Here is a 26,599-nt window from a genome sequence, read left to right as displayed (position 1 = left end):
AAGTGAGATGCAGATACACCATCATTAAAAAGCTAATAATAGCATAACAAACTGCAGTCAACAACTTTATTATCACTGCTTAATGACTGCTGACACAGACTGCTAAATAGTATTTGTACACCCCCAGCAAGAAAGGCCATACTGGGGGGCCCACGGCACTTAAGGGGAGGCCGCCATGACGGGGTTACGTGGGACCTGGGGAGCTGGAGCAGTTTTGATAGGGGTACAGAGGTAAGGGTTAATCAGAATACGAGGAGGTGGCTTAATGGCATTTTTTGAATGTAGTGGGCGGAACTGGGGGTCTGCGGGGAGGGGGTACATAAAAGGGGGCACGCTCCTCACGCAGGCATCCATTTTAGGTACCTGCGTGACAAGTGAGGAATCTCCGTTACACTAACCGGCATGGATGTGGTAGCGATCCTCCAGCGTCTCCGGACAGCAGCCAGCTCTCAAGGGACCGACTGGCTGAATGCTTCGGTTAACAGCCCCCTCCAGGGTACATCTGAAGCACCTTCCCAGGTACAGCAGGACAAGCGCCGGCCGCGGAGGTTCAGGACTCCGGCGCGCCTAAGCCCCGAAGTGATCCCCAGGGCCCGGCACTGAAATAGGAGCCCCTCCGGGGACCCTCCGGTAAGCAGCGCTGGCCCCTCCACCTCGCAGCGCAGCGCCGGGAGGAATCCTCCAGAGCGGCGGGGCCTACAACGGGGGGGCGGATCCTTCCTCCCCTCCTTCTGTATCCAGGCGGCGAGGGACGACAGGAGCAGGAGCCGGAACTGCGGCCGCCAGCATGCCCACTGGCGCCGCTCAGCGAGGGAGGCAGCGACAGCCGAGGAGACTGGGGTCAGGTGCGTTGGCCCCTCAGCGCCGGGGACAAGGAGAGCGGAAGTCGTCCGGCTCTGTCAGCAGCGTGCGGCCCTCAGCAACGCACAGCTCTGGAGTTTTCAGCACAGCAGCGCCCTCTGCTGGTGGTGACCAGGATTTTACAGGAACAGTGCCCTCTGCTGGTCGTGGCCGGGATTTTCCAGGAGCTGCGCCCTCTGCTGGTGGTGGCCGGGATTTTCCTGGAGCTGCGCCCTCTGGTGGTGGTGGCCGGGATTTTCCGGTTTCTGACAGGCGACATTCTGTTGCTTCGGGAGACAGTGCAAGGGATGTATCTGTGGCAAGGAGCCACACATCTTCCAGCGGGCGGCAGGATGCCGGCTCGGCCTATTCCCCATCCGCAGCGCCAGGGCAGTCGTCGGCGTCACCGGGTCGCCAGTACGCGGATATGGCCGCCAGGAGTTCGGCGATTAACATCGCGGATCAGGCCGGACTGGATTCAGGACACCTTCGGCTGGGAGCTGGATCTTCGGCTGCTGGGCTCACAGCACCAAGGCAGCTAGGTGAGAACAATATTCCTATGATCAATATGCCAGGCATAGTTTCCCCTGAAGCTAGGAATACTGATATTACTGCGGGAGTCGCTAGCGGGGGTATGGGTTTAATTCTTAGAGGTTTAGGGGAGCTAGCGGGTTTGTGGGGCTCGAAGTTTAGCAGGGGGTCTTTGCCGTCAGCAGCTTGGTTAGGGAATACAGGATCGTTTGAGGGGTCTAGAGAGTTGACCGAGATTACGGGTACGGCCAACAGTGCGGGTCCTGCGTCAAACTCCGGGGGTTCATCAAGGGAGATTGGCGGAGCGGCATCGGCGTTATCTGTAGGGCCTGGGTCAGGGGTTGATGCGTCAGGTGAAGGAGTTTCGCAGGATAAGGAAAAGGTTGACATCCCGCAACTGGATGATGCGGCTAGGGGGGAGGTTTATGTCTGTTTTGAGGGCCCGTTAGGGGCACACTTAAAACAAGAAGTTAGGGAAAAAATCTGGAAGGGGGAGTACATAGAGATATTTTCTCTTTTACCCCTAGAGAGATTTAACTTGGATAGACCTAGAAGGGAAGACTCTAAGAAAGAGGACGAGGAGAAACGGAGATACAGACTGATTCCTAGATCGTTTTCAAATTGGCTACAAGCTTTCGCTATTATGGCTAGCGTAATCGGGGAGAAGGCCCTGGAAAATTGCTCGGCGTTATTCTGTTATTTAGATGCCATAGGTGAGGCTTACAGAACCGACGGGGGACAGGGTTGGTTATGCTATGACGAACAGTTTCATCAGCGGAAGGCGTTTAGGCCAAATATCAGGTGGGATCACAAGGACATAGCGTTGTGGATGAGAGTTATGGTCCCGTCACGTTTAGGTCAGACTAGCCAGCCTTTTCATGGGGGCGCCGGGACACTCGGCGGCTTTGCAGAAAGGACTGTGTTTCGCCTTCAACGAGGGGGTATGCAGATTCGGGAGTAAGTGCAAATTTAGGCATGAGTGTTCAGCTTGCGGGGGGGTGCATAGCGCCGCAAAATGTATCAGAGGTAACAGGCAAAAAGTTGGAGATTCAGCTGAAAAAAGGGGTTACTCCGGTGCAGTGGGTCGTAATGGAGGCCTTTCTAAGTAGATAACCAGATAGGTCAGCTGCGGTTTTATTGCGCGACGGTTTTAAGCAAGGTTTCAAAATTCCTTATGTTGAGCAGGACGTTAGTTTAAAAAGAAAAAATTTGAAATCGGCGTTACAATTCCCGGAGGTCGTGTCAGATAAGTTGAATAAGGAAGTTGCTCTGGGAAGAATGGCAGGTCCGTATGTTGCCCCCCCGTTTGCGAATCTGAGGGTGTCACCTCTTGGCGTGGTCCCTAAGAAAGAACCTAATAAATTTAGGTTAATCCATCACCTGTCGTTTCCGAAGGGATCTTCGGTTAATGATGGTATTGATCCCAAGTTGAGTTCGGTGTCGTACTTATCATTCGATTCAGCGATGGAGTGGGTTCGGATATGTGGAAAGGGGGCTAAGCTGGCAAAGACCGACATCGAAGTGGCCTTTCATTTGTTGCCAGTTCATCCCGACAGTTTGCATTTATTGGGTTGTTTTTGGGATGGTGGCTTCTTTGTTGATCGGTGCCTTCCCATGGGTTGCTCAATTTCTTGCGCTTACTTTGAGGCCTTCAGCACGTTCCTAGAATGGGTGGTGAAAGATGTGTCTGGGATTCGCTCATGTTCACACTATCTAGATGACTTTTTGTTTATAGGGCCAACGGATTCCGCAGATTGCTCGATTTTGTTGCACACAATGGAGGGTGTGGCGAAAAACTTCGGGGTGCCTTTAGCGGAGGATAAAACAGTTGGCCCGGTAACAGTGTTGAGTTTCCTAGGCATTGAAATTGACACGGTAGCAATGGAGTGTAGGCTACCTGCAGATAAGCTTACCGCGTTGCGTCAGGGTGTGGTTAATGCGATTGGTTTGAAGAAGATGAATTTGCGCAGTTTGCAATCACTGTTAGGGAAGCTGAACTTTGCCTGTAGGATCATGCCGATGGGTCGAGCGTTCTGTCGCCGCCTATCCCTGGCAACAGTTGGGGTAAAGTCCCCTTTGCATTTTATCAGATTAAGGAAAGAACTTCGGGACGATTTGAAGGTGTGGGCGGCTTTTCTTGACGAGTACAATGGCCGATCTCTGTGGATTCAACTGGTTGCAGATGCCGCCTCCTTGGGCATTTTGGTTCATGTCGTCGAAAAGAACGGCTTTGGTCTTTTCTTTCGTGGTAGCTGGTCAGCAGCGGCTTGGCCAGAAGAGTGGAAGGAGGAAGGGTGGACAAACAACCGGATGCTGCTGCATTTGTTTCCCAGGGTAGTTGCGTTGGCCCCGTGGGGCGATAAATTGAGGAACTTGAAGATTTCTTTTCATTGTGAGCATGTAGGAACGGTGACGGCGGTAAACTCGTTGTCAGCAGATACGCCTGCAGTAGTGAAGGTCTTGCAGCACTTGGTTTTCCTGGGTCTTAAGTTTAATTTATGGATTGTATCTGAAGTAGGCTTGTCAGCGCCTGATCCAATAGTTGTTGCTCTTTCTCAATTTCAGTGGCAGCTTTTCCGGGATTTGGCACCCCAGGTGGAGAGCGTGGGTCTGGATTGTCCGGTGGAATTGTGGAACCTGCCGCGAGGGCCGTAACGGAGTTATTTACCAAATCGCTCGCGGATTCATCTTGGTCTCATTATAATCAGGCTTGGAGCCTGTGGGAATCCTGGATGTCAAGTTTGGATCAGGATAATAGAGGAGGAGTATGGTTTGTTGTTATTCCTCGGTCATCATTGGGGGGCAGGTTGGTCGGTTACACGTTTGAATAAGTTTTTGGCGGGGCTAGCCTTCAACCTTAAATGCAGGGGGTGTAAGGATATAACAAAATCCTTTTTGGTTCGGCAATTTGTTCGGGGTTGGAAGAAAGGCTGGAAGGCCTCGGACAGTCGGCGACCCGTGTCTTATGAGGTGCTTTCAGCCATTGGTCGGAAGTTGCAGGAGGTGTGTTTTTCCGAATGGGAAGTGGTTTTGTTCCGGGCAGCCTTTTCTTTGGCCTTCTTCGGGGCATTTCGGTTAGGTGAGTTGGTTAGCCCGTCCTCTAGTAAAAAAGGTACTTTGTTAAGAGAAAACATTGATGTTGAAGGGAACAAGGTGGTGGTGTTTGTTAAGGGTTCAAAAACGGACGTGTATGGGAAGGGGTGCAAAGTGGTGCTGTTTAATGTTGAAGGATCCCCCGGTGTGCCCGGTGACATCCGTGAAGGAGTACATGGCAAAAGGCGGTGTGTTAGACGAGCCATTTTTGGTACACGAAAATGGGTCTTTCTTGTCCCGTTTTCAGTTTATTTCAGTATTTAGGAAATGTTTGGAGGCAGCGGGCTTACCTGCAACCCAATATAGCGGTCACTCCTTCAGGATCGGGGCAGCGACTGAAGCCGCTAGGTTGGGCCTTGGTGAGGATGTGGTTCGGAGAATTGGGAGGTGGGAATCTTCAAGATTCCGGTCGTATGTTCGCCCAAGCCTTTTGTGAATTAGGGGTTGTGGTAAGTTAATTGTTTGTTGACTTTCTTTCTTTGTTGCAAGGGCTGATCCGGTGCTCGTTTGGATCATGGGGCACTCGTATGCTGTGTGGGCTGCGTTGCGTGCCGCGGTTCGCCCGGACGGTCGCCAATTGGGTCTTTCTCGAGACACAGTGACATTACGATGGATCGGTAAAAGGGGGATGGTGTGGAAGGAATGGTTACCGGAATTCCATCGTTTCGTTAGACTGGATAGAGTGCCGGAGATTATGGTGATTCATCTAGGGGGGAATGATTTGGCTAAACGGTCTTGTAGGGAGCTGATTAAGGATATTAAATTTGATATCCTGAGGTTCTGGGTCACGTTTCCAAAAGTGTTGTTGGTGTGGTCTGACATCATTCTGCGTAAAAGTTGGCGAGGTGCTAGATCCCTTGAAGGGGTGAATAGGGCCCGGATCAAAATAAACAGGGCTATATCTTGGTTCATGGTGAGGAATGGTGCGTTGGCTGTGAGACATGTGGACTTGGAATCGGGTCAAGGAGCTTACTGGAGAGCCGATGGCGTGCACCTGAACGCGGTGGGAAATGACATGTGGTGTTTGGCTATCCGCAGTGGCATTGAATTAAGCCTGAAGGTGTGGAGGGACATGAATGGCTAAGGTGTCAGGCCATTCGTGTTTTTGGCGGGGGTGGAGGTCCTCGAGGTCGGTGGAAATGGTAAATAGTGGTTCAATGGGGGGGGATCTTGAGAGGTCCTGGACCCCCCATGAGAGAATTTAACAAGGCGCGGTCCAGTTATCCCGTGTGAGGTGGATTTATGGGCCCCTGGCATGGGGGTGGATTCGGTGGACCAGGATTGGTTATCTATCCCTGAGCTGGTGCTTTACGGCGGGGGGTAAGACTTATCCTGGGCTGAATATTGTGGAATTTGGGATGCTGTTTTATAACTTTGGGGCCATGAGGACCGCCCCTCCTATTCTGGGTTGTTATAAAAGTTCTGTTATATTTTATTTTAATAAAATGGCTGCTGTGGCCAATTAAATCCAACATATGTCTCAGTCTATTGATTTGCGTACGATCTAATTTTATTCTTTAGGCTGTTTTGGGGCCTATTTAAGGGGGTTGGGGGAATTTTTTCCAGGTCACGGAACTCACGTATACCCTATGTCAAGAAAGGCCGTACTGGGGGGCCCACGGCACTTAAGGGGAGGCCACCATGACGGGGTTACGTGGGACCTGGGGAGCTGGAGAAGTTTTGATAGGGGTACAGAGGTAAGGGTTAATCAGAATACGAGGAGGTGGCTTAATGGCATTTTTTGAATGTAGTGGGCGGAACTGGGGGTCTGCGGGGAGGGGGTACATAAAAGGGGGCACGCTCCTCACGCAGGCATCCATTTTAGGTACCTGCGTGACAAGTGAGGAATCTCCCACCCGCCCTCCCTTTTTTGGTTAAGGTAATGGGGGAGAAGTCGGCCCGCGAGGGTTTTTTGTGTACTCTTTTTAGAGGTGCCTAAATGTATTTGTTTTGTTCTGTGAATGCTGTTAGGGTATTGTCACGGCAGTTTGGCGGGGGTGGAGGTCCTCGAGGTCGGTGGAAATGGTAAATGGTGGTTCAATGGGGGGGGGATCTTGAGAGGTCCTGGACCCCCCATGAGAGAATTTAACAAGGCGCGGTCCGGTTATCCCGCGTGAGGTGGATTTATGGGCCCCTGGCATGGGGGTGGGTTCGGTGGACCAGGATTGGTTATCTATCCCTGAGCTGGTGCTTTACGGCTGGGGGTAAGACTTATCCTGGGCTGAACATTGTGGAATTTGGGATGCTGTTTTATAACTTTGGGGCCTCGAGGACCGCCCCTCCTATTCTGGGTTGTTATAAAAGTTCTGTTATATTTTATTTGAATAAAATGGCTGCTGTGGCCAATTAAATCCAACATATGTCTCAGTCTATTGATTTGCGTACGATCTAATTTTATTCTTTAGGCTGTTTTGGGGCCTATTTAAGGGGGTTGGGGGAATTTTTTCCAGGTCACGGAACTCACGTATACCCTATGTCATGCGTGCCTCCTAGTTTTTCACCACTATCATACACTGTCCCCACAATAGACTATCATCACACCACATTTTATAGCTTCCAGAGAAGGTACACACCAAGGCTATGATAGATGACTAACAATGGCTTCTATTTGACTTTATACTTGATGTTATAAAATGATCTGTTTAAACCCTTAAAGGGAACCTACCACCCCGTTTTTTAAAAATTAGATAAAAATAGTGTGAAATAGGGGCAGAGCTGGGCTTTACATTAGGGCCTTTTCGGTGCCTTTACACCCCCGTTAGGCTGCCCAAAAACCTTTGTGAAGTGGCCGTTTTCTGCTGTCACTCAAGTGGGTCAGGTCGGATGGGCGTGGTCACAGCGCTGTTTGTCCCCCAGGATCCTGCTCATCATTACGTTGGTGGCGTAGTGGTGTGCGCATGTCCAAAGAAGATCCACTGCCCAGGAGATGAATAACGGCGCGGTCTTCGCTATTCAGCCGTTTACCGGTGGGTGCGGCCATCTTTCCTGTGGCCGCGCCTGCGCAGATGGAGCGCTCTGCTGCCCGGGACTTCAGGAAAATGGCCGCGGGATTCCGCGCGTGCGCAGATGGAGATCGCGGCGGCCATTTTCCTGAAGTCCCGGGCAGCAGAGCGCTCCATCTGCGCAGGCGCGGCCACAGGAAAGATGGCCGCGCCCACCGGTAAACGGCTGAATAGCGAAGACCGCGCCGTTATTCATCTCCTGGGCAGTGGATCTTCTTTGGACATGCGCACACCACTACGCCACCAACGTAATGATGAGCAGGATCCTGGGGGACAAACAGCGCTGTGACCATGCCCATCCGACCTGACCCACTTGAGTGACAGCAGAAAACGGCCACTTCACAAAGGTATTTGGGCAGCCTAACGGGGGTGTAAAGGCACCGAAAAGGCCCTAATGTAAAGCCCAGCTCTGCCCCTATTTCACACTATTTTTATCTAATTTTTTAAAAACGGGGTGGTAGGTTCCCTTTAAACTCGTATGCATTAACTCGTCGTTATGGGTACTTATTCGGGAATAAGAGAATAGCGCCACCCAGCAGCGGTAATTCCCGCGGTTGACAGCTGTACATGACAGCTGACACCCGGCAGTATTGGACCTGACCTGTTTTGCGACCGATCAGGGCTGATTAAACCCTTAAACACTGCTGTCAATCGCGACAGCGGTATTTAAGTAGTTAAAAGGGGTCACAAGACCTACTAAATAACCATCGGACTCCCCGCGATATGAATCGCATCTCCCAATATTTACCAAGGTACACTGAAGTCCTGTGATAACCCCAGGGTAGGGTGGCCAGGCTGAGTCAGTGAGTGTCATTGGCACAGTGACTGTCAGGTGTACAGCAGTGTATGAGACTAGGCTCGGCAGCCACAGCAACGAAATCCGGAAAAGTGTGAATGACCCAGCGATGAAGAATCCGCTGCACCTTCAGAGGTCTTATATGTATAAAACTTCCATTTTATTGAAGAATAGAAGAAAAATATAAAAGAGCACATTTACATGCAGTCAGATCAGCCAGAAGTTTTATACATATAAGACCTCTGAAGGTGCAGCGGATTCTTCATCGCCGGGTCATTCACACTTTTCCGAAGTCCCACCCATCGGCACCCCACGATCGTGAAACAGGGTTTTTTAGGACAGCCGGGGGTCTGCAGAAGTCTCCTGTGACTGTCATCACAATCTTCCTGTGAATGTCGGCCCGTAACTGGCGTTCACATGAGATTGTGATTTTTGCTATGGATAGCAGTGTTCAAGCAGTATGTATAGTACAGGTGATCAGAAGATCGCTGCTTCAAGACTACTATTTTCAAAGTGTAGTTAATGTATTTATACAGTCATAAAGGCTTTGCAGAAAGTGCAAAGTCAGATGGAAAATATGATTAGGGTCATCCATCGACCCCTGAAAGGCAGCAACTGGTGGGCCTCATTAAAATATTGAATACTACAGACACTTTATGTGCTGCTCTCATCTGATGGTGTGGAAAAGTGTTGGGTAATCCAGGCTTTTTTCATTTTTATGAGAGAGGGCCCTTTTATATTTTCTGTTGACAGGTGAAAGCGCCAGTATGTTATGACTCCCTAAAAATCCGCTCAGTTGGAACACCTGCCAGGGCCATGGGGTACTCGGTATCGGGTACGGTCATTATTAAATGGGTGGCGACCCGGTCCATGGCACTTGGCGCCCAAGTAAAAGGGACGGTCTTAAAAGGGATTTGAATAAAGTCTGTAAAATAGGAAATGTTCGTGACGCCACCTGTGGTACTAGGTCAGGAGTGACCGACGCTGTTTAAATGGGTCCTCTGGGGGTGATAATACCTCAGCAAAGATGGTATTACTTCCCAGAGGTGAAGCTGGGTCCCTGGGGCTCCTGGTGTGTTTGGGCAAGGATGGTGTGGTGCCGGAAATAAACGGAGGACACAGGGTTGCAGTCTCTTTACCTGATTTACTGTTGGTAGACAGTCTCAGTCTAGGGTACCGGCAACAGGTGACGGTGGAGTCCAGACACCCTGGAAACAAATTGAACCCCCTTGGTCAGGTCAGATTGGGAAATTTCCAAAAAAGTACGGGAACACGCACTTTTGCATGTGTGTTCCAGGATTCCACTGGTAAACGGGAATACAAAATTTAGCATTTTATAAATTGTCATACGTCAAATGTAATATATTTGGCCACCTGTCCATGCAATCTTATGTATGTGGGTATGACTACATGTGAGTTGTGAGAACAGATCAGAGAAAAAAATTAAGGCAGCTGAAAAAGTCAAACCTGAAGATGTTGTGAGTTTATCCAAACGTAAACCTCTGGCGTGACATTTTTGTCAATTTCATTATGGTCAGTCTCATCTGCTAAAAGTTAAAGGTATAGACTGGTTGTATCCCGGTAATAGGAGGGGTGACCATAGTAAAAAACTGGCACAAAAAGAGTGCAAATGGATCACCATGTTACAGAGACGAGGTGTCAAACTGCATTCTTCGAGGGCCGCCAACAGGTCATGTTTTCAGGATTTCCTTGTATTGCACAGGTGATAATTTAATCACCTGCACAGAATGATTCCAGCCAGGGGTGAACCTAGCCTCTCTGCTGCCTGAGGCGAACGGAAAAATGGCGCCCCCCCACCACAGTCCCTGCTGGAGGGGGGGCGGGAAGGAGGGAGGGAGGAGGGGGGGCGGGCACTTGACCCCGGAGTTTTATAAAAAAAAACCTAGCAGCGCAAGTCCAGTTACCGTATATACTCGAGTATAAGCCAACCCGAGTATAAGCCGACCCCCCTAATTTTGCCACAAAAAACTGGGAAAAGTTAATGACTCGAGTATAAGCCTAGGGTGGAAAATGCAGCAGCTACCGGTAAATTTCAAAAGTAAAAATAGATACCAATAAAAGTAAAATTAATTGAGACATCAGGTTAAGTGTTTTTGAATATCCATATTGAATCAGGAGCCTCATATAATGCTCCATAAAGTTTGATGGGCCCCATTAGATGCTCCATATTAAAATATGCCCCATATAATCCTGCATAAAGGGTAATAAGGGCCCCATAAGATGCTCCATAGAGATATTTGCCCTATATAGTGCTGCACAAGTGCTATGGCCCCATAAGATATAAGTATAATAGACTCCCCATAGTCCTCCATAGTATAATAGACTCCCCATAGTCCTCCATATAGTATAATATATTCCCTCTAATCCTCCATATATTATAACGCACTCCCCATAGTCCTCCATAGAGTATAATACACTCCCCATAGTTCTCCATATTGTATAATACACTCCCATAGTCCTCCAGAGTATAATGCAGTCCCCATATAGAATATAATACTGACATATAGTATAACGCAACCCCCCATAGAATATAATGCAGCCCCCCCATAGAACATAATGCAGTCCCCAACAGAATATAATGCAGTCCTACAGCATTATGGCCACCATGTACTGATATATATTGTATTCATGGGTGTGGCGAGCAGTGAATATTTATTCCCTTTAGTAGCGGGCACATGTGATCGCCTAGCAGCAGGAAGCCTGCAGCTGCGGCTACTGTGACCGCTATTAAAGTGAAATGAATATTCACTGCTCTCCACTCCTATAGTCCCTCCCATCTCTCGGCACCGGCTTCAGTGCATAGTGGTGGGAGCGACTATGGGTGTGGGGAGCAGTGACTATGAATTTCTCTTTAGCAGCGGGCACAGGCTTTAGGCGCAGCAGCCGACTCCTGCCTCCTGTCACCCACTGCTCCTTCTTCACTGGCACTGGGCGAGCCCCTTTGACTCACTTGCCCCATAGCAGCTACATGGTGTGCTGCTATTAGCGACACACCACTGGCTGGGGGCAGGGGTGGACTCTAATAGCTTGTTGCCCCTGTTCAAGAAATGTGTCTGGGCCCCCCTTCCTGCCTGATACACTGCTTATGATGATGGCAATCTGGCAATGGCACCCTGGAGCCTCAGGCTCTGAGAAACAAGTCAGATTGCCCTCATTATCACTGCGTACATAGCAATCACAGAGCCCCCATAGCAAAAGTTCTATTTTGGGCCCCTGTTGTGAATTTGGATTCTGGGCTCCCCCGGTGGCTACTGGTGGAATTGAACTGGTGTCTTCATCTTCTCTGTTCACCTGTTCCCATCAAGATGTGGGAGTCGCTATATAACCTTGCTGCTCTGTTAGTTGCTTGCCGGTCAACAATGTTATCAGAAGCCTCTCTGTGCTTGTTCCTGCTCCTAGACAACTACTAGATAAGTTGGACTCTTGTCCATGTTTGTTTTTGCATTTTTGTTCCAGTTCACAGCTGTAGTTTCGTTACTGTGTCTGGAAAGCTCTTGTGAACAGGAATTGCCACTCTGGTGTTATGAGTTAATGCCAGAGTTTTAAAGTAAATTCTGGATGGTCTTTTGATAGGGTTTTCAGCTGACCATGAAAGTGTTCTTTCTGTCTTCTGCTATGTAGTAAGTGGACCTCAAATTTGCTAAACCTATTTTCATACTACGTTTGTTATTTCATCTTAATTCACCGCCAATACATGTGGGGGGCCTCTGTCTCCTTTCGGGGTATTTCTCTAGAGGTGAGCTAGGACTAATATTTTCCTCTGCTAGCATTATTTAGTCCTCCGGCTGGTGCTGGGCATCTAGAATCAACGTAGGCATGCTACCCGGCCACTGCTAGTTGTGTGTTAGGTTTAGTTCATGGTCAGCTCAGTTCCCATCTTCCAAGAGCTAGTTCCTAGATATGCTGATGCTATGTTCTCTTGCCATTGAGAACATGACAGTTTGACCGGCCCACTAAAGGGTTAAAATCCTTGGCTGAGAAAGGAGAGAAATTAGAAGTCTGCTGAGATTTTTTTTTTTTTTTTTTCTCCTTCTAATCTTTGAATGGCTCTGTGTCCACCTGTTTGTAATGGATCTTCAGAGTGTAACTGCAGGTTTGAATAATCTCGCCACGAAGGTACAAGATTTGCAAGACTTTGTTTGTCATGCACCGGTATCTGAGCCGAGAATTCCTTTGCCGGAATTTTTCTCGGGGAATAGATCTGGGTTTCAGAATTTTCGAAATAATTGCAAATTATTTTTGTCCCTGAAATTTCGCTCTGTCGGAGACCCTGCACAGCAGGTCAGGATTGTGATTTCCTTGCTCCGGGGCGACCCTCAAGACTGGGCTTTCTCATTGACACCAGGGGATCCTGCGTTGCTCAATGTGGATGCGTTTTTTCTGGCCTTGGGGTTGCTTTATGACGAACCTCATTTGGAGCTTCAGGCAGAAAAAACTTTGATGTCCCTATCTCAGGGGCAAGATGAAGCGGAAATTTACTGCCAAAGATTCCGTAAATGGTCTGTGCTTACTCAGTGGAATGAGTGCGCCCTGGCGGCGACTTTCAGAGAGGGTCTCTCTGATGCCATTAAGGATGTTATGGTGGGGTTCCCTGTGCCTGCGGGTCTGAATGAGTCCATGACAATGGCTATTCAGATCGATAGGCGTTTGCGGGAGCGCAAACCAGTGCACCATCTGGCGGTGTTCACTGAGAAGTCGCCAGAGAGTATGCAGTGTGATAGAATTCTGTCCCGAAGTGAGCGGCAGAATTTTAGACGGAAAAATGGGTTGTGTTTCTATTGTGGTGATTCTACTCATGTTATATCAGCATGCTCTAAGCGCACTAAAAAGCTTGATAAATCTGTTTCAATTTGCACCTTACCGTCTAAGTTTATTCTATCTGTGACCCTGATTTGCTCTTTGTCATCTTTTACCACGGACGCCTATGTCGACTCTGGCGCCGATTTGAGTCTTATGGATTGGTCCTTTGCCAAACGCTGTGGGTATGATTTAGAGCCTTTGGAGACTCCTATTCCTCTGAAGGGGATTGACTCCACCCCATTGGCTAATAATAATAAACCACAATATTGGACACAAGTAACTATGCGGATTAATCCGGATCACCAGGAGATTATTCGCTTTCTGGTGCTGTATAATCTACATGATGATTTGGTGCTAGGATTGCCTTGGCTGCAATCTCACAACCCAGTCCTCGACTGGAGAGCTATGTCTGTGTTGAGCTGGGGATGTAAGGGGGCTCATGGGGATGTACCTGTGGTTTCCATTTCATCATCTATTCCCTCTGAAATTCCTGAGTTCCTGTCTGACTATCGTGACGTCTTTGAAGAATCCAAGCTTGTTTCGTTACCTCCGCACCGAGAGTGCGATTGTGCCATAGATTTAATCCCGGGTAGTAAATACCCAAAGGGTCGTTTGTTTAATCTGTCTGTGCCTGAACATGCTGCTATGCGAGAATATATAAAGGAGTCCTTGGAAAAGGGACATATTCGTCCATCGTCATCTCCCTTAGGAGCCGGTTTTTTCTTTGTGTCAAAAAAAGACGGCTCTTTGAGACCATGTATCGATTATCGGCTTTTGAACAAAATCACTGTTAAATATCAATACCCATTGCCGTTGCTGACTGATTTGTTTGCTCGCATAAAGGGGTCCAAGTGGTTCTCTAAGATTGACCTTCGTGGGGCGTATAATTTGGTGCGAATCAGGCAGGGGGACGAGTGGAAGACCGCATTTAATACGCCCGAGGGCCACTTTGAGTATTTAGTGATGCCTTTTGGTCTTTCAAATGCTCCGTCAGTTTTCCCTCCTTTATGCATGATATTTTTCGCGATTATTTGGATAAATTTATGATTGTGTATCTGGATGATATTCTGATTTTTTCGGATGACTGGGACTCTCATGTCCAGCAAGTCAGGAGGGTTTTCCAGGTTTTGCGGTCTAATTCTTTGTGTGTGAAGGGTTCTAAGTGTGTTTTTGGGGTACAGAGGATTTCCTTTTTGGGATATATTTTTTCTCCCTCTTCCATTGAAATGGATCCTGTCAAGGTTCAAGCTATTTGTGATTGGACGCAGCCCTCGTCTCTTAAGAGTCTTCAGAAATTTTTGGGCTTTGCTAACTTTTATCGTCGATTTATTGCTGGTTTTTCGGATATTGCTAAGCCATTGACCGATTTGACTAAGAAGGGTGCTGATGTGGCTGATTGGTCCCCTGACGCTGTGGAGGCCTTTCGGGAGCTTAAGCGCCGTTTTTCCTCTGCCCCTGTGTTGCGTCAGCCTGATGTTGCTCTTCCTTTTCAGGTTGAGGTCGACGCTTCTGAGATCGGAGCTGGGGCAGTGTTGTCGCAGAAAAGTTCTGACTGCTCCGTGATGAGGCCTTGTGCCTTCTTTTCCCGTAAATTTTCGCCCGCTGAGCGGAATTATGATGTTGGGAATCGGGAGCTTTTGGCCATGAAGTGGGCTTTTGAGGAGTGGCGCCATTGGCTTGAGGGGGCCAGACATCAGGTGGTGGTATTGACTGACCACAAAAATTTGATTTATCTTGAGACCGCCAGGCGCCTGAATCCTAGACAGGCGCGCTGGTCATTATTTTTCTCTCGGTTTAATTTTGTGGTGTCGTACCTACCGGGTTCTGAGGGTGTTAAGGCGGATGCCCTTTCTAGGAGTTTTGAGCCTGACTCGCCTGGTAACTCTGAGCCCACAGGTATCCTTAGGGATGGAGTGGTATTGTCAGCCGTTTCTCCAGACCTGCGGCGGGCCTTTCATAGGGCCCATCCTGATCGCCCTGGTGGTTCTGGTGAGGGTTCGGTGCCCCCTCCTTGAGGGGGGGGTACTGTTGTGAATTTGGATTCTGGGCTCCCCCGGTGGCTACTGGTGGAATTGAACTGGTGTCTTCATCTTCTCTGTTCACCTGTTCCCATCAAGATGTGGGAGTCGCTATATAACCTTGCTGCTCTGTTAGTTGCTTGCCGGTCAACAATGTTATCAGAAGCCTCTCTGTGCTTGTTCCTGCTCCTAGACAACTACTAGATAAGTTGGACTCTTGTCCATGTTTGTTTTTGCATTTTTGTTCCAGTTCACAGCTGTAGTTTTGTTACTGTGTCTGGAAAGCTCTTGTGAACAGGAATTGCCACTCTGGTGTTATGAGTTAATGCCAGAGTTTTAAAGTAATTTCTGGATGGTCTTTTGATAGGGTTTTCAGCTGACCATGAAAGTGTTCTTTCTGTCTTCTGCTATGTAGTAAGTGGACCTCAAATTTGCTAAACCTATTTTCATACTACGTTTGTTATTTCATCTTAATTCACCGCCAATACATGTGGGGGGCCTCTGTCTCCTTTCGGGGTATTTCTCTAGAGGTGAGCTAGGACTAATATTTTCCTCTGCTAGCATTATTTAGTCCTCCGGCTGGTGCTGGGCATCTAGAATCAACGTAGGCATGCTACCCGGCCACTGCTAGTTGTGTGTTAGGTTTAGTTCATGGTCAGCTCAGTTCCCATCTTCCAAGAGCTAGTTCCTAGATATGCTGATGCTATGTTCTCTTGCCATTGAGAACATGACAGGCCCCACACCTCTAAAAAATATATATATTTATATTTTTTCACTGAGATGGATATATATATATAGTGTGTGTTTGTAATAAATATATATGTTACACATAGATACACATACACATACCGTACACACAGACATACACATATACTGTACATACATGCACATAAGCATACATACTGTATATACACACAAATATATCGCACATATTATACACACAGACATACACATATACTGTACATGCATACACAGATACACACAGAAGCATACACATAGATACACACACTGTACATACACAGATGCACATACATACATATACAAGCATATACATACACACATACTAATCTTGTATAGGTGATCAGAGGAGCCTTGGAGGAGGGCAGTTCAGCTGGAGAGGGCTGCAGACCCCACTGTGGGGGATGGGGCACAGAGCAGACTGATATCAGCCCCCTGGTGCGGCTGTGCTGTCCAGTGCAGTGAGCTCCTCCCCCATCTCTTCACAGTGAGGACGGAGATGCTGCAGCCTGCTGGGAACAGAGCAGTGGAGGGAGAAGACACACTCTAAGTCCTGCTCTCCCTCCACTGATGTTCCTGTGTGCTGTGCTGCGGGGCCCCTGACTGAGTACTCACCAGTCACCATTGGGACGCGCCATGCTGGAGAGAACAGAGACAGCAGCCAGTGAGCGCTCTGCTCAGTCTGGTGAGGAAAGCGTTCATTGGCCAGCGTCTCTCCCTGCATGACACTCCCCCATTTTGAAGTCTTGCACTTCCCGCGCCACTCTCTCCCCAGCTGAGGGTGTTGGCAGGATTAGAAGAGGGAGTGATGGGGGCCTGATGCTACATGATACAGGGCCTGCCTGCAGGGGCCACCCTCCACCTCTCATATAAACATAAACACCGTGTGCACTGCTATATTCAGGTGCAGAGACTAGGTACCCAAACCATATAGTAAACTAAAGAGAAGTCTCGCACTCAACTTAAGTATTTTAGTTTTGCAGAGTTTTATTGAGGTAGCACTGGAAACGTTTCAGCCTATGTCAGGCTTTCATCAGTCACTACGACATTTCAATGAAAAGGATAATGAATATAATACAGTGTACAAACAAACGTATAAATAAACAAAAGTATATACAGATATCTATAAGAGATACAATGGGAGCCAAAAAAGTTGCAAAATAGCACAAACAATCATGATATGGCAGTGAAACCATGTATAACAATCTCGCTCAATATATGGATAAAAATGACAATTGTGGACGGAACATATTGTGAAGAAACAACGTACCGTGCTGTGCCTTTAAGAGTATGTAGATAGTACTCATAAATAGGACGCCGATCAAGCGTGATGCCTAGTATGGCGTGAGAGAGAGATAATAGTTTACAATCAGTAAAAGGACATGAGTAGCAGAGCTGGGGTGGATGTGATCGTACTCACAGTGGGTAGAAGTCTTGTATAGAGATGGAGTGGTTAGTCAGTACCACTGAATACAAAGGAGCTATGGGAAATGATAATGTCAGAAGAGGGAGGAATATTCAAGAAATGGTATTAGCTATGTTCTACATAGAGCATATCAGATATATCATCATACCTCAAAAGCTCATGTGTGGGGCTCGGAGATAATCTCCTATATTGGCCAGCTATGGCTGTAGGAACCGGGGCTGAAAGGAATGTAAAAGTAAAGCTCAGTCACGTACCTATAAGGTAGGGGCTATGATCCTAGGAACGTACGGTGTATTACCTGGAGGGAAGCCCTGCTGCTGCGTGAGATCACCTCTCAGACGCGGAGTCCACCGCTCGTCTGTGAGGCACATGTACGTGGTGCTTTTTAAATCCCCTTGTCGGCGTTGTAGTAAGACGCCGTAACCGGAAGTGACACGAGCTAGCCCGGACAGGGCGGAAGTGTATGGCCGTGCGTGTCACCCGCAGTCTTGCGTACCATTAGGGTAACGCGGATATGGACATGTCTAAAAATAGAGAGAAACTGATAGAAACGGATGTAAAACATCCGATGGAAGTTAGCGGGACATATACATAATGGGTATTTGGGACGGAGTATGTGTAATGAATGTGGATGGGCGGAGTGGAGAGGGGAGGAGACCAATATGAGGATATGAAGATATAACGCTCTCAATGCTGTAATATATGGGGGTAAAATATAATATGTATAGAGGGAGATATAAGAAGAGTGTATCTGATAGACATTATGTACCTTAGAGTGTACATATACTGAAAGGCTCAGTATGTGAGTGGCAGACAGTTTATATAGTGATACATATACGTGGACTAAGTAGAAAATGCCCTTAGTACGAGTGCCGATGGAAACAGTGGATCTGAAGGTGCATCCGTGGTGAATAGTGGCACGGAGAGATGTGCTCGATCCAGTGGTGGCAACATTCATGATGTATCGACCGCCGTTAATACAGACGATTCTAAAAAATAAAGGCATATGTCAGTCCAAATACATACAAAAACCTGTATAGTAAGAAGTATCTACATTAGATTAACGGTGGCAATCATATAGATACACAATACCCTTAAATGAATGCGGACAACTCGTATTCTCTGTTGAGTCCTTTTGGTGACAACGTATCCAAAGCGTGAATCCAATATGCCTCGCGTTTCTTGAGCATAAGTATCCTGTTGCCCCCCCTACGTTGTATGGGAATATGCTCCAGAACCTGGAACCTCAATTGTGAGATGCTATGTCCTGATGTATGAAAATGGTGGGGTAGTGGTAGCAGTAGATTCTTGCAGCGAATGGTGGATTTGTGCTTGGATACTCGGTCTTTAATTGGTTGTGATGTTTCTCCCACATACAGTAGGCCACAGGGGCACTTGATTACGTAGATCACATATGAAGAGTTACACGTAAAATATCCTCTGATCTTAAATTCCTTGCCTGAGTGTGGGTGTCTGACTACGTTACCTTTCAAGACGTTATTGCACTGAACACAATTTAAGCAAGGAAAAGTGCCATCCTTTGGAGTGCCTAAAAAGCTTTGTCTAGTGAGGATATTCGTGCCGATGTCTGCTTTAACTAGATTATCTCGTAGGCTAGGGGCTCTTTTAAAACACGGGAGGAACGGGTGTTGGAATTCCACAACACTAGGAAAGGCTTTGGAGAGAATGGACCAGTGACTCCGTATGGCCCTATGTAGTTTGTACATAAAGGGATGGAATGAGTGTACAAATGGTATGCGTGTGGTGGTGTCTGTTCTTGGTCTGTGGGTAGTGGTCCTGGACGTTTCAAGGAGGGATGATGGGTAACCCCTTGCTCTGAACTTATGTGTCATCTCTCGTATGCGTTGTTCCCTAGTATCCGTATTGGAGACGATGCGTTGTACCCTCTGGTACTGGGCCTTTGGTATAGATTTTTTGGTGGATGGGGGATGCAGACTCTGAAAATGTAGTAGACTGTTGCGGTCAGTACTCTTAGAATAAAGATCTGTGCTTAGAAGGCCGCTCGAGTCCTTTACTACCAATGTGTCCAAAAAGTTCATTTTCCACAGATCATAACTCATAGTGAAAGTGATACCCGGCCAGGATGTATTCAAGAATAGTAAGAAGGTATGAAGGGATTCCTCAGAGCCACGCCATATACAGAACACATCATCTATATACCTCCTCCATGTGATGACATTATCCCTAAACAGGGGGTTCGGATATATGGTACTTTCCTCAAAATGGATCATGTAGGCGTTTGCATACGGAGGCGCTGCGTGCGATCCCATGGCGGTCCCCCGTTTTTGTAGAAAGAACGTGTCTTCGAATAGGAAAAAGTTAAATGTGAGTATGATTTTTAGGAGCTCAATACACAATGATACTTGGTCTGAGTCTCTATCTGTGCCCTCCACAGAACATAGCTAATACCATTTCTTGAATATTCCTCCCTCTTCTGACATTATCATTTCCCATAGCTCCTTTGTATTCAGTGGTACTGACTAACCACTCCATCTCTATACAAGACTTCTACCCACTGTGAGTACGATCACATCCACCCCAGCTCTGCTACTCATGTCCTTTTACTGATTGTAAACTATTATCTCTCTCTCACGCCATACTAGGCATCACGCTTGATCGGCGTCCTATTTATGAGTACTATCTACATACTCTTAAAGGCACAGCACGGTACGTTGTTTCTTCACAATATGTTCCGTCCACAATTGTCATTTTTATCCATATATTGAGCGAGATTGTTATACATGGTTTCACTGCCATATCATGATTGTTTGTGCTATTTTGCAACTTTTTTGGCTCCCATTGTATCTCTTATAGATATCTGTATATACTTTTGTTTATTTATACGTTTGTTTGTACACTGTATTATATTCATTATCCTTTTCATTGAAATGTCGTAGTGACTGATGAAAGCCTGACATAGGCTGAAACGTTTCCAGTGCTACCTCAATAAAACTCTGCAAAACTAAAATACTTAAGTTGAGTGCGAGACTTCTCTTTAGTTTACCCTCCACCTCTCGGCCCCAGAGCAGTGGCATTGGCGGTATGTCCGCTCCTGGCTGGGGGCCCCTAGGGGCCGGGAACTACAGAATCTGCCACCCCCTCTCTTCTGCCGCCTGAGCCAAAGAGCTCAAATCGCCTAATGGTAGCAGCGTCACTGATTCCAGCACCTTGTAGAATGCTAAGGAAACCCTGAAAACATGACCTGTTGGTGGCCCTCGAGGGATGCAGTTTGACACCTCTGTTACAGAGTATGACACCATGTGGTTTAAATGAGCAGTGGGGTTTTTCTAGTTTTCTGTAGCATTATCTTCTAATTCCCTTTGTGTTGTTTGGTTTGGGTACCGGTGAGGGCGAATTTTATAGATATGTAAGTTTTTTGTGTGTATGTATTTTCATGCACATGTATGTATGTGCGGTGTATATGTGTGCGTACATGCATGTGCACGTTGTTGCTGCATGCGTATATGTACATTGTATATCTATATATGCACTTTTTATTAAAATCCTTTTTGGGGGATGCGTCTATTTTTGTAGATGATTGCTTTTTAAGGGTTAATATCATCCGAATTCATGCGGATTATTATGAGCATATGGAGATATGTGTTTGTTTGTGTGTCTCGTATACTTCTTTCGGTCAGCAAGTTTTTATTTATTTTTATTTATTTTATATTCATTTTTTGTTGTGCTTGTGTTCAATTTGCATGCACAGTATTATTATTATTATTATTATTATTATTATTATTTTGGTATATCTATATATTTATAGTTTGTTTTGCATTTTATAACAATAAACAATACAAATATTATTTTTACATATTTTTTTATTTGTATTTATATTTATTTTTATTAATTTTTTATTTAGCAATTTAATTTTTATATTTCAAACCTGGACCGGATTTTTCACTTTTCATACCTTATTACATGATTTTCACTATACACATCACACCATCCTTCACATTTTATATATAAATTATATTAATTATTTTCACTTGCATTTTTTATTTTACCAGTATTCATGACAACTCATTAATTTTTTATTACATATAAACTTTTTAGCACTCACCATCACGGTGATGGCACCCGCATGTGTTAGTAGCGGCGTCACATAATATGACGCCGCTAATTGATATTATTTTCAGCTGTCCTCCTTCTTACATATAGCTCACTGGACCCCTGCCACATCATTCCCTGATGAAGCAGCAGCAAAACGTGCGTTGGAGTGGTGTGTGCGGGGGACAGTGGAGCTTCAGACTGGTTGGTATCACATATCTATTACTTATTTACTATTTGTGACCTTAAGGTTTGTTCATCACTTGATCATTGAACTATATGCGGCTCCCCAGGGTCCTGGTCGTTGCAGTGGTATTGCTTTCCTCTCGGGAGAGTGATGCTACATTTGGAGGCAAGGAAGGATAACTGCATCCAGGTATCACAAACCTGCAACACACATTCACACTCCACGCCACCAGGGGGAGCTTCTGCTCCTATTTATTAGGTCACTCCCCATATATATATATACAGTATATAACTGGTAGTCTGTAGGGAAAGTCAATCAGCTCCAGATAAAAGTTGGTTGCTGGCTGAGCTCAGCTCAGTTAGTTCCAGACAGTAGTCTGAGGAGGACAGAGGGTCCACGGAGCTGTGTATGCCCACAGAGCTGCAGCTCCCAGAAAGAGACATTGAAAGGCAGAATTGTATTGCAGCATGAAGGAAGTCGAAGCAAAGGAGAGGATACCACAAGGGGACCAGCCCCACTCAGGCTGCCTCCTTCTGAGGTGCAAAAACTCGGTAGCCGGAACACCAAGGGAGTAAGGACCTCTACGCCTTATTTCAGAGACCGGCAGGACAGCTAATTGCAGGCTACCTGTCCACACCTACACCCAGGAGGCACAGTGACACCCACAGAGCCGGGTTATCTAAGAGACCCTATAAACAGGCTCAAGTCACCAGTCATACGGGTTTTGTCCTATCCTATATGGGGGACAGAGAGAGCGAAACATCGCATCTGTGAGACCCTTATGTGAAGCCATAGGCAGTAAGGGACCACACCACTGCAACGCAAGGGAAGGCTACTGATTTCCACCTGGACAAGGGGACTCTGGACTTGCCTTCAAACCGGTCGGACGCTGCCTACCCTGTGGTCTGGTGCTCTGGACTGTGGGTGGAGAAGTCTTCAGTAGTGTTGAGCGATACCTTCCGATATCGGAAAGTATCGGTATCAGAAAGTATCGGCCGATACCGTCAAAGTATCGGATCTAATCCGATACCGATACCCGATCCCAATGCAAGTCAATGGGACGAAAATATCGGAATTAAAATAAACCCTTTCTTAACTTGTAGGTTCATTCTACATGAAGGAAAACAACTAAGAATAATGTAGGATGTATTGGGGGAGGTGGCGGAGACATTAAAGGCACAGAGGTTTAGCCCAATCTAATAGAATCGCAGGATTTTGTTTTGTTTTTTATGACGTTCGGCGTTAGAAAGATTTTGACTATGTTAATTTTTTTTTTATTTTGTCAGATATTGATGTTTCACTACTTCCATGCCCTTCACCTTCTTTTTTACTTCTCCCACACTTTCTTCTTCATTATCCTCATCATCAGCTTCTTTGACATCAACTTCTTCACCTTATTCATCTTCTTCTTCATCTTCTACCTATTATTTTTTTTGTTACATTGTTCATATTCTTTTTATTTTACTATTATCTTCTTCATATTCAACTTCTTCATCATATTCTTATTTGTGACAGGCATTCCCGTAGTTGTTATCTATAAAAGTTTGAAGATTACACCTTCCGTTCTGCCTGTCACAAAACAGTTACATTTGTCCGCGTTCAGTTTGGCCTGCAGCATCAGGCTTTATCCAGGGGCACCACGAGGAGGAACGGACTCACCCCCATACATTGCTTAGTCTTCTTCTGCTTATAATTTAGATAATATCTTTTGCTCTGATATTTAGTCTTATGCCTAATGTTCTTCTGCTCTTTGTTCTGCAGCCTCTTGTTCTTCTGCTTCTCGGTCTTCGTCGTCTCCAGGGTCGTCATCTCCGGGGTCGTCGTCATCAGGGTGGTCTTCAGGGTCATCGTCTCCAGGGTCGTCGTCATCTCAGTGGTTGTCGTCTCTGGTGTCGTCGTCATCTTAGGGGTGGTCTTCCGGGTCGTCGTCTTTAGGGTCTTGAACTTGGAAATGTAGCAGAAGGTACAAGAAGGCTGAGAAAATGCCGTGAAACAGCTGATGGAACTGGAACTCGGATGGCTACCTGTTATGACCCCAATGGCGAGGGTCTCAGAGGTACGTGGAAGTCTGCAGAATACAAAAATCCAGCTCATAGGGCAGTGGTAACTGGGTTGACCATATATCTACTCCTAACGCCAACACTAGAAGTAGCCGGGGATCATTCCTACGTTGATTCTAGATGACACGCTCCAGCCGGAGAATCTAGCTACCCCTAGTAGAGGAAAACAAAAGACCTTTCTTGCCTCCAGAGAAGGGGACCCCAAAGCTGGATAGAAGCCCCCCACAAATAATAACGGTGAGGTAAGAGGAAATGACAAACACAGAAATGAACCAGGTTTAGCACAGAGAGGCCCGCTTACTGATAGCAGAATAAAGAAAGGTAACTTATATGGTCAACAAAAACCCTATCAAAATCCACACTGGAAATTCAAGAACCCCCGAACCGTCTAATGGTCCGGGGGGAGAACACCAGCCCCCTAGAGCTTCCAGCAAAGGTCAGGATATAGATTTGAAACAAGCTGGACAAAAATACAAAACCAAAACAAATAGCAAAAAGCAAAAGGCAGACTTAGCTGATATAACTGGAACCAGGATCAGTAGACAAGAGCACAGCAGACTAGCTCTGATAACTACGTTGCCAGGCATTGAACTGAAGGTCTAGGGAGCTTATATAGCAACACCCCTAACTAACGACCCAGGTGCGGATAAAAGGAATGACAGAAAAACCAGAGTCAAAAAACTAGTAACCACTAGAGGGAGCAAAAAGCAAATTCACAACAGTACCCCCCCCTTAGTGAGGGGTCACCGAACCCTCACCACGACCACCAGGGCGATCAGGATGAGCGGCATGAAAGGCACGAACTAAATCGGCCGCATGAACATCAGAGGCGACCACCCAGGAATTATCCTCCTGACCATAGCCCTTCCACTTGACCAGGTACTGAAGCCTCCGCCTGGAGAGGCGAGAATCCAAGATCTTCTCCACCACGTACTCCAACTCGCCCTCAACCAACACCGGAGCAGGAGGCTCAGCAGAAGGAACTACAGGCACAATGTACCGCCGCAACAAGGACCTATGAAATACATTGTGAATAGCAAACGACACAGGAAGATCCAGACGAAAAGATACAGGATTAAGGATTTCCAATATCTTGTAAGGCCCAATAAAACGAGGTTTAAATTTGGGAGAGGAGACCTTCATAGGAACAAAGCGGGAAGAAAGCCATACCATATCCCCAACGCGTAGTCGGGGACCCACACCGCGGCGGCGGTTGGCAAAGCGCTGAGCCCTCTCCTGTGACAACTTCAAGTTGTCCACCACATGATTCCAGATCCGCTGCAACCTATCTACCACAGAATCCACCCCAGGACAGTCAGAAGGCTCCACATGACCCGAAGAAAAGCGAGGATGGAAACCAGAGTTGCAGAAAAAAGGCGAAACCAAGGTGGCGGAACTAGCCCGATTATTAAGGGCAAACTCAGCCAACGGCAAGAATGTCACCCAATCGTCCTGATCAGCAGAGACAAAACACCTCAAATAAGCCTCCAAAGTCTGATTGGTTCGCTCCGTCTGTCCATTAGTCTGAGGATGGAAAGCAGACGAAAACGACAAATCAATGCCCATCCTACTACAAAAGGATCGCCAGAACCTAGAAACGAACTGGGATCCTCTGTCTGACACAATATTCTCAGGGATGCCGTGCAAACGAACCACGTTCTGGAAAAACACAGGAACCAGATCGGAAGAGGAAGGCAGCTTAGGCAAAGGAACCAAATGGACCATCTTGGAGAAGCGATCACATATCACCCAGATAACGGACATGCCCTGAGATAGCGGAAGATCAGAAATGAAATCCATGGAGATATGTGTCCAAGGTCTCTTCGGGACAGGCAAGGGCAAGAGCAAACCGCTGGCACGAGAACAGCAAGGCTTAGCTCGAGCACAAGTCCCACAGGACTGCACAAATGACCGCACATCCCTTGACAAGGAAGGCCACCAAAAGGACCTGGCCACCAGATCTCTGGTGCCAAAAATTCCCGGGTGACCTGCCAACACCGAGGAATGAACCTCGGAAATGACTCTGCTGGTCCATTTATCCGGGACAAACAGTCTGTCAGGTGGACAAGACTCAGGCCTATCAGCCTGAAATCTCTGCAACACACGTCGCAGATCCGGAGAAATAGCACAGTCACAGTCCCTATGAGGAGGCAGTGCACTGGACTCAGACTCACTGAAGACATCCTGATAATCAGACAAATACTCCGGAACTTCCGAAGGCGTAGAAGAAGCAATAGACACAGGCAGGGAATCCCCATGAATACCACGACAGCCCCAACTTGAGACTGACATAGCCTTCCAGTCCAGGACTGGATTATGGGTCTGTAACCATGGCAGCCCTAAAACAACCAAATCATGCATTTTATGTAAAACCAGGAAACGTATCACCTCGCGGTGTTCAGGAGTCATGCACATGATAACCTGTGTCCAATACTGCGGTTTATTTGCTGCCAATGGCGTAGCATCAATACCCCTAAGAGGAATAGGATTTTCTAATGGTTCAAGAGTAAAACCACAGTGCTTAGCAAATGACAGATCCATAAGACTCAGGGCAGCACCTGAATCTACAAACGCCATGACAGGATAAGACGACAGTGAGCAAATCAAAGTTACAGACAGAATAAATTTAGGTTGCAAATTACCAACGGTGACAGGACTAACAACCTTAGCTATACGTTTAGAGCATGCTGAGATAACATGTGTAGAATCACCACAGTAGTAGCACAAGCCATTCCGGCGTCTATGAATTTTCCGCTCATTTCTAGTCAGGATTCTATCACATTGCATTAAATCAGGTGTCTGTTCAGACAACACCATGAGGGAATTTGCGGTTTTGCGCTCCCGCAACCGCCGGTCAATTTGAATAGCCAGTGCCATAGTATCATTGAGACCTGTGGGAATGGGAAAACCCACCATAACATTCTTAATGGCTTCAGATAGGCCATTTCTAAAATTAGCGGCCAGTGCACACTCGTTCCAATGTGTCAGCACGGACCATTTCCGAAATTTTTGGCAA

Source organism: Ranitomeya variabilis, chromosome 7, assembly GCF_051348905.1.
Source record: "Ranitomeya variabilis isolate aRanVar5 chromosome 7, aRanVar5.hap1, whole genome shotgun sequence".
Lineage (NCBI taxonomy): Eukaryota > Metazoa > Chordata > Amphibia > Anura > Dendrobatidae > Ranitomeya > Ranitomeya variabilis.
Note: the sequence above shows the minus strand (reverse complement) of the source record.